Genomic DNA, 12258 nt, shown 5'->3' with positions numbered 1-12258 from the left:
TTGGGAGAGAGCTAGGATATAGGTTAAAGGTGATGTTAGGATTAATGTGGAAGAGAATTTTTTGTGTTAGAATGATACTATCAAAGCAGATGTTAAATCTTGACACAAACCTCATTTAATTTTTATTTATTTATTTATTTTGGTGTGGACCATTTTTAAAGTCTTTGTTAAATTTGTTGCAATATTGCTTCTGTTTTAAGGTTTGGTGTTTTGGTCTAGAGGCACATAGGATCTTAGCTCCCTGACCAGGGATTGAACCCACCCCTGCATTGGAGGGTGAAGTCTTCATCACTGGACCACCAGTGAAGTCCCCCGACCCCGTTCAGAGCTTTCCATTGAAATGTTCTTGTCCTTCCTTAGGTTTCTGACTTTGTATTCCTCCTTATTTGCTTCTTAATATTGAAACAAAGAACACCTAAGAGCGTGCAGATTTTTTTTTTTTTAAATTTGGTAGTGAATAATCAGTTTTGTTTTGTTTTTTTCCCCCAGGAGATCCCTTTAAAATGTGTAGACAGAGTCAATTTATATCACGGTTTTTGAATCCCAGTTTAATCTGGGGGACTCATTTGGGATTCAGTGCCCTATTTTTCATGTTTAGAAATATGAAATAATCACTTCTTTACTTAAGCACAACTCATATTCTGGAATGCACAGATTGTGTGGCTGTAGGTGCTTTGTGGCATCTTGTTATTGACTATTCCAAGCCCGGTAATTCAGAGGGATTTATTAGGCTACATAAATTTCAGCTTTTAAGCCCGCCTTTTCCTTTGAGATGATGTTGATTACCTTTCTTCAGCTAGTTCCAAATCCATCCTTAATTTGAAGAGCACCATAATGCTGGTGCATTCCAAAAGTCTACTCTGGCTTTTTGGGACTTTGGTTGTCTTGCTTTCCAGACTCAAATTTTTCAGTTCTTTTCCAGTGGCTGGAAGAAATAAGGAGACTTTAACTTCAGTTGCAGTGGAAGATTCTGGGTGTTGTTAATTGATTGATTCACCCATTAAGTTGAATTGAGACATATTACATACAGAAAAAGAAAGATAAAGACTTAATTATATATGATACCACATTTAGAATTTATGTAATTTATATTTCATTTAAAAATAGCAAATTAAGTTATTGGTATTACTGACAGACTCTTTATAGAGTCTAAACTTGATTTTGCCCTTTGGAATTCTATACTTGCATAGATAATCTTCTAGTTAATGTGACATTGTAACCACCTATTATACAGTGCGTTAAGTACTGTGCTAGTAGTTTTACATAAATTATCTCAGACCTCCAAAAATCATTATCTCAATCTTGGTGGGGTATGTTTTATTATTCCCAAGTTTACAAGTAAAAAGAAATGAGATTTAGCCTTCCCAGATATGCTAGAATGGGTCACGTCCATTCTTGGGCTTGGATCCATTGCCTGTTGTATATTTTCAAATGCCTTGAAATATGCATTTGAAAAATGCAAATGAATTGGAGAATATGGAACTAAATGTAAATTCCAATTGTTGTCTTCACTAATGGTTTACCACTTAATCCACACACTTAAAATTTTATTTTTATTAATAGGTAAGAGTGGTAATCAACACACAAAATTTACTTGAATAATATATGAATATTTTATATTTATATTTTAGCCACCTCACCTGATAGTAACATCTAATTACTCCTTGATAGCTTATACAGTTTTTATTTAAGTCAGACTTATGAAGGACAAAATTATTGAAAAATAGGGAAAAGCTAATTTTTTAAAATAATAAAGCCACCCAATTTTACAGTTGGAAGACAATTTAGATATCATCCAAATCATAATCATAATTATACTGTGTGGAATCAGGATTTTTCTTTTTTTTAAATTAATATTTATTTTAATTGGAGGCTAATTACTTTACCAGAGAAGGCAATGGCACCCCACTCCAGTACTCTAGCCTGGAAAATCCCATGGATGGAGGAGCCTGTTAGGCTGCAGTTCATGGGGTTGCTAAGAGTTGGACACGACTGAGTGACTTCACTTTCATTTTTCACTTTCATGCATTGGAGAAGGAAATGGCAACCCACTCCAGTGTTCTTGCCTGGAGAATCCCAGGGACGGGGGAGCCTGGTGAGCTGCCATCTATGGGGTCGCACAGAGTTGGACACGATTGAAGTGACTTAGCAGTAGCAATTACTTTACAATATTGCGGTGGTTTTTGCCATACATCAACATGAAGCAGCCATTGGTGTACATGTGTCCCCCGTTCCAAACCCCCCTCCCGCCTCCCTCTCCACCCCATACCTCTGGGTTGTCCCAGAGCACCAGATTTGAATGCCCTGCTTCATGCATCAAAATTGCACTGGTCATCTATTTTACATATGGTAATATATATGTTTCAGTGCTGTTCTCCCAAATTAAGGGATTTGTTTTTCTACCATATTTCTAATGTCTGGCAGATGTCAGTTACACAGTGGGTGTTCCGTAAGTTTTAGTTGCATGAGTTAACACATTTTATAAATGAGAAAACATGCCTAGAGAGGTTATGTGGCTGGCTAACCTACGGTAGACCTGTAACCAGGAGTCTCCTGATTCACAGTCTCCTGCTCTTTTCTTCGGATTAAAATCACAACTAGCGTTTGTCTTGGAGAAGGCAATGACAACCCACTCCATTACTCCTGCCTGGAAAATCCCATGGACGGAGGGGCCTGGTGGGCTGCAGTCCATGGGGTCGCTAAGAGTCGGACACGACTGACACGACTTAGCAGCAGCAGCAGCGTTTGTCTGGAATACTTTGCAATATTTAACCATTACAACAATCTGAACGTTACTTATTATTTTACAAAGTATAAATTGAGGCTCAACAAAGAAAAAAATATTCTCCAGACTAGTGGTTCTCAAAGTGTGGTCCCTGGATCAATAATACTAGCATCACCTCAGAACTTGTTAGAACAATTGCATGCCTCATCTCAGATCTACTAAATCAGAAATTTGGGATGTGGGTTAGCAGTAATCTGTGTTTTAATAGCCCTCCGGGTGATTTAGTATTGAGGAATGTGACTATTACGGTTAAACTTGAATTGTTGTTGTTGTTCGGTCGCTAAGTCGTGTTCCACTCTATTGTGAACCTACGGACTGTAGCTCATCAGGCTCCTCTGCTTGGAATTTCCCAATCAAGAATACTGGAGTGGGTTGCCATTTCCTTTTCCAGGGTGTCTTTCCGACCCAGGGATCGAACCTGTATGTCCTGCATTGGAAGGTAGATTCTTTACCACTGAGCCACCAGGGAAGCCCCTAAACTTGAATTAGACAGTTCTGGTATTAGAGAGAACAGATGTGAGTATGGTAGGAGAGTAAAGTAGGAAAATCCAGTTAAGGAAAGTGGAAGTTGCTCAGCTGTGTCTGACTCTTTGCGACCCCATGGACTATATGGTCCGTGGAATTCTCCAGGCCAGAATACTGAAGTGGGTAGCCTTTCCCTTCTCCAGGGGATCTTCCCAACCCAGAATCAAACCGAGGTCTGCTGCATTGTAGGCAGTTTCCAAAGAGCTTCCACCACATCCTTTTTTTTTTTTTAAGTTAAATTAATTTATTTATTTTAATTGGAGGCTAATTACTTTACAACTTCCTTGGTGGCTCAGATGGTAAAGTGTCTGCCTACAATGCGGGAGACCCAGGTTCAATCCCTAGGTCGGGAAGATCTCCTGGGGAAGGAAATGGCAACCGACTCCAGTACTCTTGCCTGGAAAACCCCATGGATGGAGGAGCCTGGTGGGCTACAGTCTATGGGGTTGCAAAGAGTAGGACACAACTGAGCGACTTCACTCACTCGATTACTTTACAATATCGTGGTGGTTTTTGCCATACATTCACATGAATCAGCCATGGGTGCACATGTGTCCCCCATCCTGAACCCCCCTCCCACCTCCCTCCCCATCCCATCTCTCAGGGTCATCCCAGTGCACTGGCCCTGAGTGCCCTGTCTCATGCATTGAACCTGGACTGGTGATCTATTTCACATATGGTAATATACATGTTTCAATGCTATTCTCTCAGATCATCCCACCCTCACCTTCTCCCACAGAGTCCAAAAGTTTGTTCTTTACGTCTGTGTCTCTTTTGCTGTCTCGCATATAGGGTCATCGTTACCATCTTTCTAAATTCCATATATATGTGTTATTATACTGTATTCCACCACATCCATTTTTGCTCTCTAATGTATCTGTTGACAGTGCATCTTTTCTTGATTCTCCTTGGTTCAAGAGGATGGGTATCTGAAAGGCTATTAATTGTTCTTTATTCACAATACTGTTAACATCAAAGGGATACTGTATTTAGCCTTTTTTTCCTGCTCCAAACTTTATTTAAGGCTCTTTGGGTAACATAATATTTCCAGTGGAAAAATTTGTGTTAAAGGATATATTACCTTACCTCAAGAAACCTGAGTGTGATTGGCCTAATGGTTAGAACATGAAGTTCTCGTTTGTAACATCAGTTCATCTCTGGACCAATTAACTTCTCCTGTTATAATACCTTGGAATTCACCACTCTGTGAACCTGGGGTTTAATTCCTTGGGTGAGACAGGAAAGGTTCATGGTTTACTGCAAATCCATTACTCATTCTAGAAAATGCCCTCGCTCCGCTCCCCACAAAGCCCAGGTGATGTTTTGAAATGTTTTATTTCTATATTGACATCATAGACATATGCACCTATTCCCTTTTTCCCATGTCATGCTTTGATACTTGAGTTAAAATGGCACTCCACAGCCTTGAAAAATGGACTTTCCTTCTGAAGCACCCAGGAGAGTATCTAAGAGGATACATACTCCTACTCAGAATTTCAGAATGTGCAATATATGGGGCTAAAACAATCCCGGAAGTCATCATTTTTGCCTGTGAGTCCCTGCTGGGTTTTCTGACAGGTTCCTTATTTTACAGCTGTCGCCACTTAGGCACAACTGCAAAGCCAGTCCTGTCCAGACTCTGGAAACAGGCCCTGTCCTTGCACATGATGAATTGAAGAAGCTCCATTTCTAGCATTTTCTAACTGCCATTCATTGGATTTGACTCTGTGGCACTCTTCTTTTAGCTGAGCTTCATGTATCTGAAACCCAGTCTACATGGTAAGCCCATTCTGAGAACATCTCTTTTTATCTTGTCCTCTTGCCCCTGATTTCCTCTCTAATTGGCTTTATTCACTCCATTCACTCATTCGTGTGTTCATTCACTCAACATACCTGTTGTCTATGCTTGGGAAGGCCATGTACACACTGCTATATTCAAAATGGATAGTCAACAAGGATCTATCGTGTAGCACATGGAACCCTACGCTATGTTATGTGCCAACCTGGATGGGAGTGGGGTTTGGGGTTTGCATATACCCACATATATGTATACCTTCACTGTTCACCTTAAACTACCACAACATTGTTAATCAGCTATACCCCAATGCAAAATAAAAAGTTTAAAGTTTGAAGGGAGAAAAAAAATGACAAGTCTGTCAAAAAAAAAAAAAACAAACACCTATTTTCTATGCAAGATGCAATGTTGGAAACTGGGCTTGGGCTAGGATCTTGGCAATCTGACCTTTTCCCACACCCTGGAGACAGGAGTCTTGCCCTTGAACTTCAGAACCATCTCCACGTTCATGTCTGTTACTGTGACAAACCTGCTTACCTGGCTCTGCTTCCCCGGGCTCTCTATTTTAGCACCTGTTGCAACACCTGCGTTCCTTCACCTGCTGTTGGCGTTCCTGGCTGGGCCCAGCACATCCTAGTTATCTCTGTGCTTTCCCGGCCCCCAGCTTCCAGCTATTGCCTGCAGCTGAGTCCACTGCTGTCGTGCCTGCTCCCGATCTCCGCTTTTCTCCTAGACTCTCCATCTGAGAGGAGAGGGTGGGTTTTACCAACCACATCTTGTTTGGGATTGCATCCTCAATAATCAGTGATAGAGCTTCAGTCACACGCCAGATGCACATACAGGGATAAAGGGATAAGCTATGGATTCCAGTCTCAGGAAACATCACAAATAGAATGGATCCTCCCCAGCTGTGAGGGGAAGGAGATATTTCTGTTGAAGTATTTAAGATTTTAGGGGGACAATAAGATTAAAGGCAAGCCATTATAAACCTTTGTATCATCTCTAAAACATCAAGACAGCATGCTAAATGAAGAGAGTATCAGTGACATTTTTCACATCTTAAATTACTAGTAAGGGTTATGGTACAGTTGCTTTCCATTTACCATCTCTTGCTCAATAGAAATTTCTCAGGGTCTTTCTCCTCTGCCATTTCAATGAAATGCCCATAAATTTGCTTTGCTTTGCTGAAGATAATATGCACATGAAATGATATTCTCCATCCCCCACCACCCCATATTTATTTCTGCATCCAAATGTGTGAGGCCTTTCAGATTTCATAATTTCGAATTGTTGACTCCTACATTCTGGGTCCCAGAGATAGCTCTCCACAGCACATGCCACCAGGCCCTTCACACACAGAGATCACTTCCTCCTCCTTGAGTTGAAGGAGTACCATTTTACGGTACTGCTTTATGGCTCCTCAGAGTCCCTTCTTTCCTAAACCTTCTAGGCAAAAACCTCTGTGACTGCCATGCCATCTGCTTTACTTTACTTTTTTAGTCCCAACACCCAGTTTCTCCTTTTTCTAATTATCCCCAATAGGAGTAACTCATAATTCTTATATACTGGAACTAACATTCTTGTGGTTGGGGAAAAGTATACAAAACTCAATCCATATCAACTGAAATCCCTTGTTTACTAAAATCTGAAGCAGAGGCGGTCTGCTCACAGGGAGGGATTACTTTATAACTGGAGAAAGTAAGGCATTATCTCATGAAAACAGAGATATTTTACTGCATTTATTACTTCACTGCATTTATTCAGTGAACAACATATTAACGAGGCCTATCGGGGGTGATAATGAGGATCAAAGAGCACGAAGTAACTGATTCTACTTGGGAAGTTTGAACAGGGAAAAGGAATGTGGGCACTGACTCTTAGAGAAATTGATCAGGCAGAAAAGGAAGGAAAACCCTTTCTAGGGAGATGGTATAACATGTGTAGAGGTAAGTGACATTTATCATAATTTGTACTTAAAAGTAATTAATGTCATAACAATTAACGAGGTGTGGAGTGTGCTATTGGTACCTCGTGGATAGAGGCCAAGGATACTGTTAAGCCTCCTACAGTACATAGGACAGATTCCGTAACACGTAAGCATCCACCTTAAATCATCATGGTCTCTTCTCTATAAGGTGAGTCCCATGAGAGCTGGGACCTAGCCTGTCTTATTCACCCCTGTGACTACAGGACCTCACGTGATTTGAGGCAGAGTTGGCAATCCTTTAAATTTATTGAGTGAATGGAGGCATGAAAGAGAAGAGAGAATGTCTGGGGAGGGAAAATGCATATTCAGAGTTGGAAGCTTGGATGGAGTTAAAGAGTATTGGAAAAATAAGGTTATAGATAAGATAAAGAGAAATTAGGAAGGGCATCTTATGCTATCTGAAGGAGTATTCTTTTAATGTATAGTCCACACAGAACTGCTCCATCAAGGGTTTTCAGCAGAAGACTTATACCATCTGATTTATGTTTTATTAGGAGGACCAGGCCGTGAGGAAAGAGCCTGGAGGCTGGACAGTCACTTAGAAAAGTGTCGTAATAGGGTCAGGGATGATGGGGGCCTAACCGAAGGCTGAAGCAGTGAAGACAGATAGAAGAGGGCAGACTGAAGAGAGATTTAATACTTAGAATCCTTAGAACTTGGTGATTAATTAAATATAGAAAATGGGGGAGGAGTTTCTGCCTTGGGCTGCAAAGTAGATGTTGGTATCATTTCCTGAGATGAGGAAGATAGGAGGAGAAGCAAGATTTGTGGTATATGTGTGTGTGAGCCTGTCTCTGTGTATCTATTAAAACATTAGCTTATATTGGTATTCTTAACAGACTTTTGATTAACTGATTTCCCAGGCACTAAGGAAATCATGGTAAATGATTCCAGTTTTTAAGAAATTAACTTGTTCACAGTGGCACTATTGACAATAGTTAAAAGGTTGTTGTTCAGTCACTGAGTCATTTCTGACTCTTTGTGACCCCATGGAAGGCAGCACTACAGTCTTCCCTGTCCTTCTCTCCTGGAGTTTGCTCAAATTCATGTCCATTGAGTCGATGATGCCACCCAACCGTCTCATCCTCTGTCACCCCCTTCTCCTGCTCTCAATCTTTCCCAGCATCAGGGTCTTTCTAGGATTATTCCTAACCAAAATGATCACATGGATTAAACTCAATGAAACTATGAACCATGCCATGTAGGGCCATCCAAGACAGGTCAAAGTGGAGAGTTCTGACAAAACGTGGTCCACTAGAGAAGGGAATGCAAACCACTTCAGCATTCTTCAACAAAGATGCACCTCAAAAATATGCTAAGTAAAGGAAGCCAGATACCAAAACTTGTATAATGTCTGGTTACATTTCTTTGAGATATCCAGAGTAGATAAATCCACATAGGCAGGAAGCATACTAGTGGTGGCAATGGAGAATGATTTCTTAACAGGTATGGGGTCTCCTTTGATGATGATGAAAATGTTCCAGAACTATATAGTATATAGTTATAGTTGCATAACACTGTGGATGTACTAACTAAATTTTACATTTTAAGATGGTTGCTTTTCTGTTATGTGAATTTTACCTCGATAATTTTTTTTTTTTAAAGGAAGCTCACAGTCTCATGAGAAAGATAGACTGGTAAAGAAATATGGCAAATAAATGTGAGCTATCTGTAATTGTCTCAAATGATACAAAATGTTCTTCAAGCTGACAAAACTGTCCAGAAAAAGCCTCAGTGGCTGTGAAAGCCCATGGCAGGTGCAGGGAGCAAGGAGGGATTGAAGAGACCATTTGTTCTATTTTTATACTGCTGATTGCTGCACTTCATGTAAGGCGTAATGGAGTTATTCCAGAGACATAAAGTGGTTCCATCAATGTCGCGTGGCCAGTCAGTGGCAAAGGTCTGAAATAGTATAGTTCATCAGTTCTTAGAACTTTAATTTTCTCTTTCTATAGACTTCATCTCCAAAATATTTGTAGAAAATAAAGCTAGAAAATGACAGTGGTAAGTTGAAGGATTACAAATAAAAAAAATAATTGTTCAAGAGAGTTTAGTGGAGACTCATGACACAAAAAGATCAAATGGCCTTTAAAGCATTTTAGACCAGTTTTCCAAAGAACACTAAGGAATCTCCACTACTTAAGTTGTTTTTAAAAATAGTGGGCTCAGAGATGTACTGTAGTGAACAATAAAGGGTTGTCAGAGTGGTCTCATAATCAACCGAAGTTATTTTCTTAATGCAAAATTACTATATTTACACTCTTATTTCCTGCACACCTTTAAAAAAATAGTATGTTGTTTCATATATGTTTATAATAACTTCCAAGTATGGTAATGGAGAACTAGAATCACCTAATAGGATAGATAGCTCCATGGGGAGGGGTGGGGGTTGGAGGAGTAGTGTGTTTAAGAAAGCTAAATCCTGCTATTCAAAGGGCATAATTATTAAAACTGAAAAAAAAAATCCAAAATAAAAACATAAAATCCAAAACTCAACATAAATACATTATTAGAATCATGAAAGCAACTACACAACAGAAAAGTGAAAGAAGTAAAAGTAGTTATCTTTGGGAGCAAGAGTTGGGGGGAATTATTTCTTAAATGAACAACTTTTATAGAGACACTTCATTTAAAAATGAGGTATACATCTTTTTTAAAAAATAAACTTTTTATTTTGTTTTGAAGCATAGCCAGTGAACAATGTCTTGGTAGTTTTGGGTGAACAGTGAGGGGACTCAGTCATATGTATACATGAATCCATTCCCCCCAAGCTCCCCTGTCATCCAGCCAGCCGCCTCAAGTTGAGCAGAGCTCCCCATGCTATGCAGTAGGTCCTTGTTGGTTACCTGTTTTAAATATAGCAGAGTGGACGTGTCCATCCCAAACTCCCTAACTATCCCTTCCCGCTGTCCTTTTCTCTGCAACCAAAGTTTGTTCTCTAAGAGTCTCTTTCTGTTTTGTAAGTTCATAGAAACTATGTATGCTGCCGCTGCTGCTAAGTCGCTTCAGTCGTGTCCGACTCTGTGCGACCCCATAGACGGCAGTCCACCAGGCTCCCCCGTCCCTGGGATTCTCCAGGCAAGAACACTGGAGTGGGTTGCCATTTCCTTCTCCAGTGCATGGAAGGGAGAAGTGAAAGTGAAGTCACTCAGTCGTGTCCGACTCTTAGCGACCCCATGGACTGCAGCCCACCAGGCTTCTTCATCCATGGGATTTTCCAGGCAAGAGTACTGGAGTGGGGTGCTATTGCCTTCTCCAGAAATTATGTATACATCTTGATTAAAAATAAAAATTTCTCTTAGAAAAGGATCACTCCATCTGTCAATATTGGAAGAAATAGTGACTTCCTTCTCAAGGGAATCATCTGTCCATTCATTCAGCAAACATGTATTGAATCATAGGCACTGAGAAGAGAAGGCTGCTTAGGATGATCATTGCCTTCCAGTTACTCATAATTTAGCGGGGACTTATGAGAAGGAAACAAAACAATGTGATAGAGGTCTTTTTGTGGGAAAACAAAAATGAGGTATCTAACTTTGCCTGAGAATAATAAGGTGAGCCCCCCCGCCCCCCGAAGGAGATGATGATCTTGATGGGTTAAGGTTTGTTAGGTTGCCACTGTGTGAAATAAACAGGAATATGCAATTCCCTTTCAGGCATGTTGTGTTTGAAATAGCTGAGTATAATTTCCCGTGGCTGGCAAATGTGGGCTGATTATAATAAAGGTTCAGAAGAGAGGTGGAGCAATAGGTAGTATCCATGTCATGGAGGCAATGCCAAAGACTGCTCAAACTACCGCACAATTGCACTCATCTCACATGCTAGCAAAGTAATGCTCAAAATTCTCCAAGCCAGGCTTCAGCAATACCTGAACCAAGAACTTCCAGATGTTCAAGCTAGTTTCAGAAAAGGCAGAGGAACCAGAGATCAAATTGCCAACATCTGTTGGATCATCAACAAAGCATGAGAATTCCAGAAAAACATCTACTTCTGCTTTATTGACTATGCCAAAGCCTTTGAATGTGTAGGTCACCACAAACTGAGGAAAATTCTTCAAGAGATAGGAATACCAGACCACCTGACCTGCCTCTTGAGAAACCTGTATGCAGGTCAGGAAGCAAAAGTTAGAACCGGACATGGAACAACAGACTGGTTCCAAATAGGAAAAGGAGTATGTCAAGGCTGTATATTGTCACCCTGCTTATTTAACTTATATGCAGAGTACATCATGAGAAACGCTGGGCTGAAGGAAGCACAAGCTGGAATCAAGATTGCCGGGAGAAATATCAATAACCTCAGATATGCAGATGACACCACCTTTATGGCAGAAAGTGAAGAAGAACTAAAGAGCCTCTTGATGAAAGTGAAAGAGGACAGTGAAAAAGTTGGCTTAAAGCTCAACATTCAGAAAACTAAGATCATCGGATGCAGTTCCATCACTCCATGGCAAATAGATGGGAAAAAAATGGAAACAGTGACAGACTTTACTTCTTTGGGCTCCAAAATCACTGCAGATGGTGACTGCAGCCATGAAATTAAAAGACTCTTGCTCCTTGGAAGAAAAGTTATGACCACCTAGATAGCATATTAAAAAGTAGAGACATTCATTACTTTGCCAACAAAGGTCCATCTCGTCAAGGCTATGGTTTTTCCAGTAATCATGTATGGATGTGAAAGTTGAACTACAAAGAAAGCTGAGTGCAGGAGAATTGATGCTTTTGAACTGTGGTATGAAGAAGACTCTTGAGAGTCCCTTGGACCGCAAGGAGATCCAACCAGTCCATCCTAAAGGAGATGAGTCCTGGGTGTTGATTGGAAGGACTGATGCTGAAACTGAAACTCCAATACTTTGGCCACTTGATGTGAAGAACTGACTCATTTGAAAAGCCCCTGATGCTGGGAAAGACTGAAGGTGGGAGAAGAAGGGAATGACAGAGGATGAGATGGTTAGATGGCATCACTGACTCCAGACATGAGTTTGAGTAAACTCCGGGAGTTGGTGATGGACGGGGAGGCCTGGTGTGCTGCAGTCCATGGGGTTGCAAAGAGTCGGGCATGACTGAGCGACTGAACTGAACTGAACTGATGTCGTGGAGGAGAAAAGGTATCTCTTACAAGAAGTGGAGAATCATTGGATTCTCAGTAGGGTACTTTTATGTTTGAGAA

Source organism: Cervus elaphus, chromosome 18 (genome assembly GCF_910594005.1).
Source record: "Cervus elaphus chromosome 18, mCerEla1.1, whole genome shotgun sequence".
In the NCBI taxonomy this organism is placed as follows: Eukaryota; Metazoa; Chordata; class Mammalia; order Artiodactyla; family Cervidae; genus Cervus; species Cervus elaphus.
The sequence above is the reverse complement of the archived record's forward strand: the minus strand, read 5'-3'. Positions refer to the sequence as shown.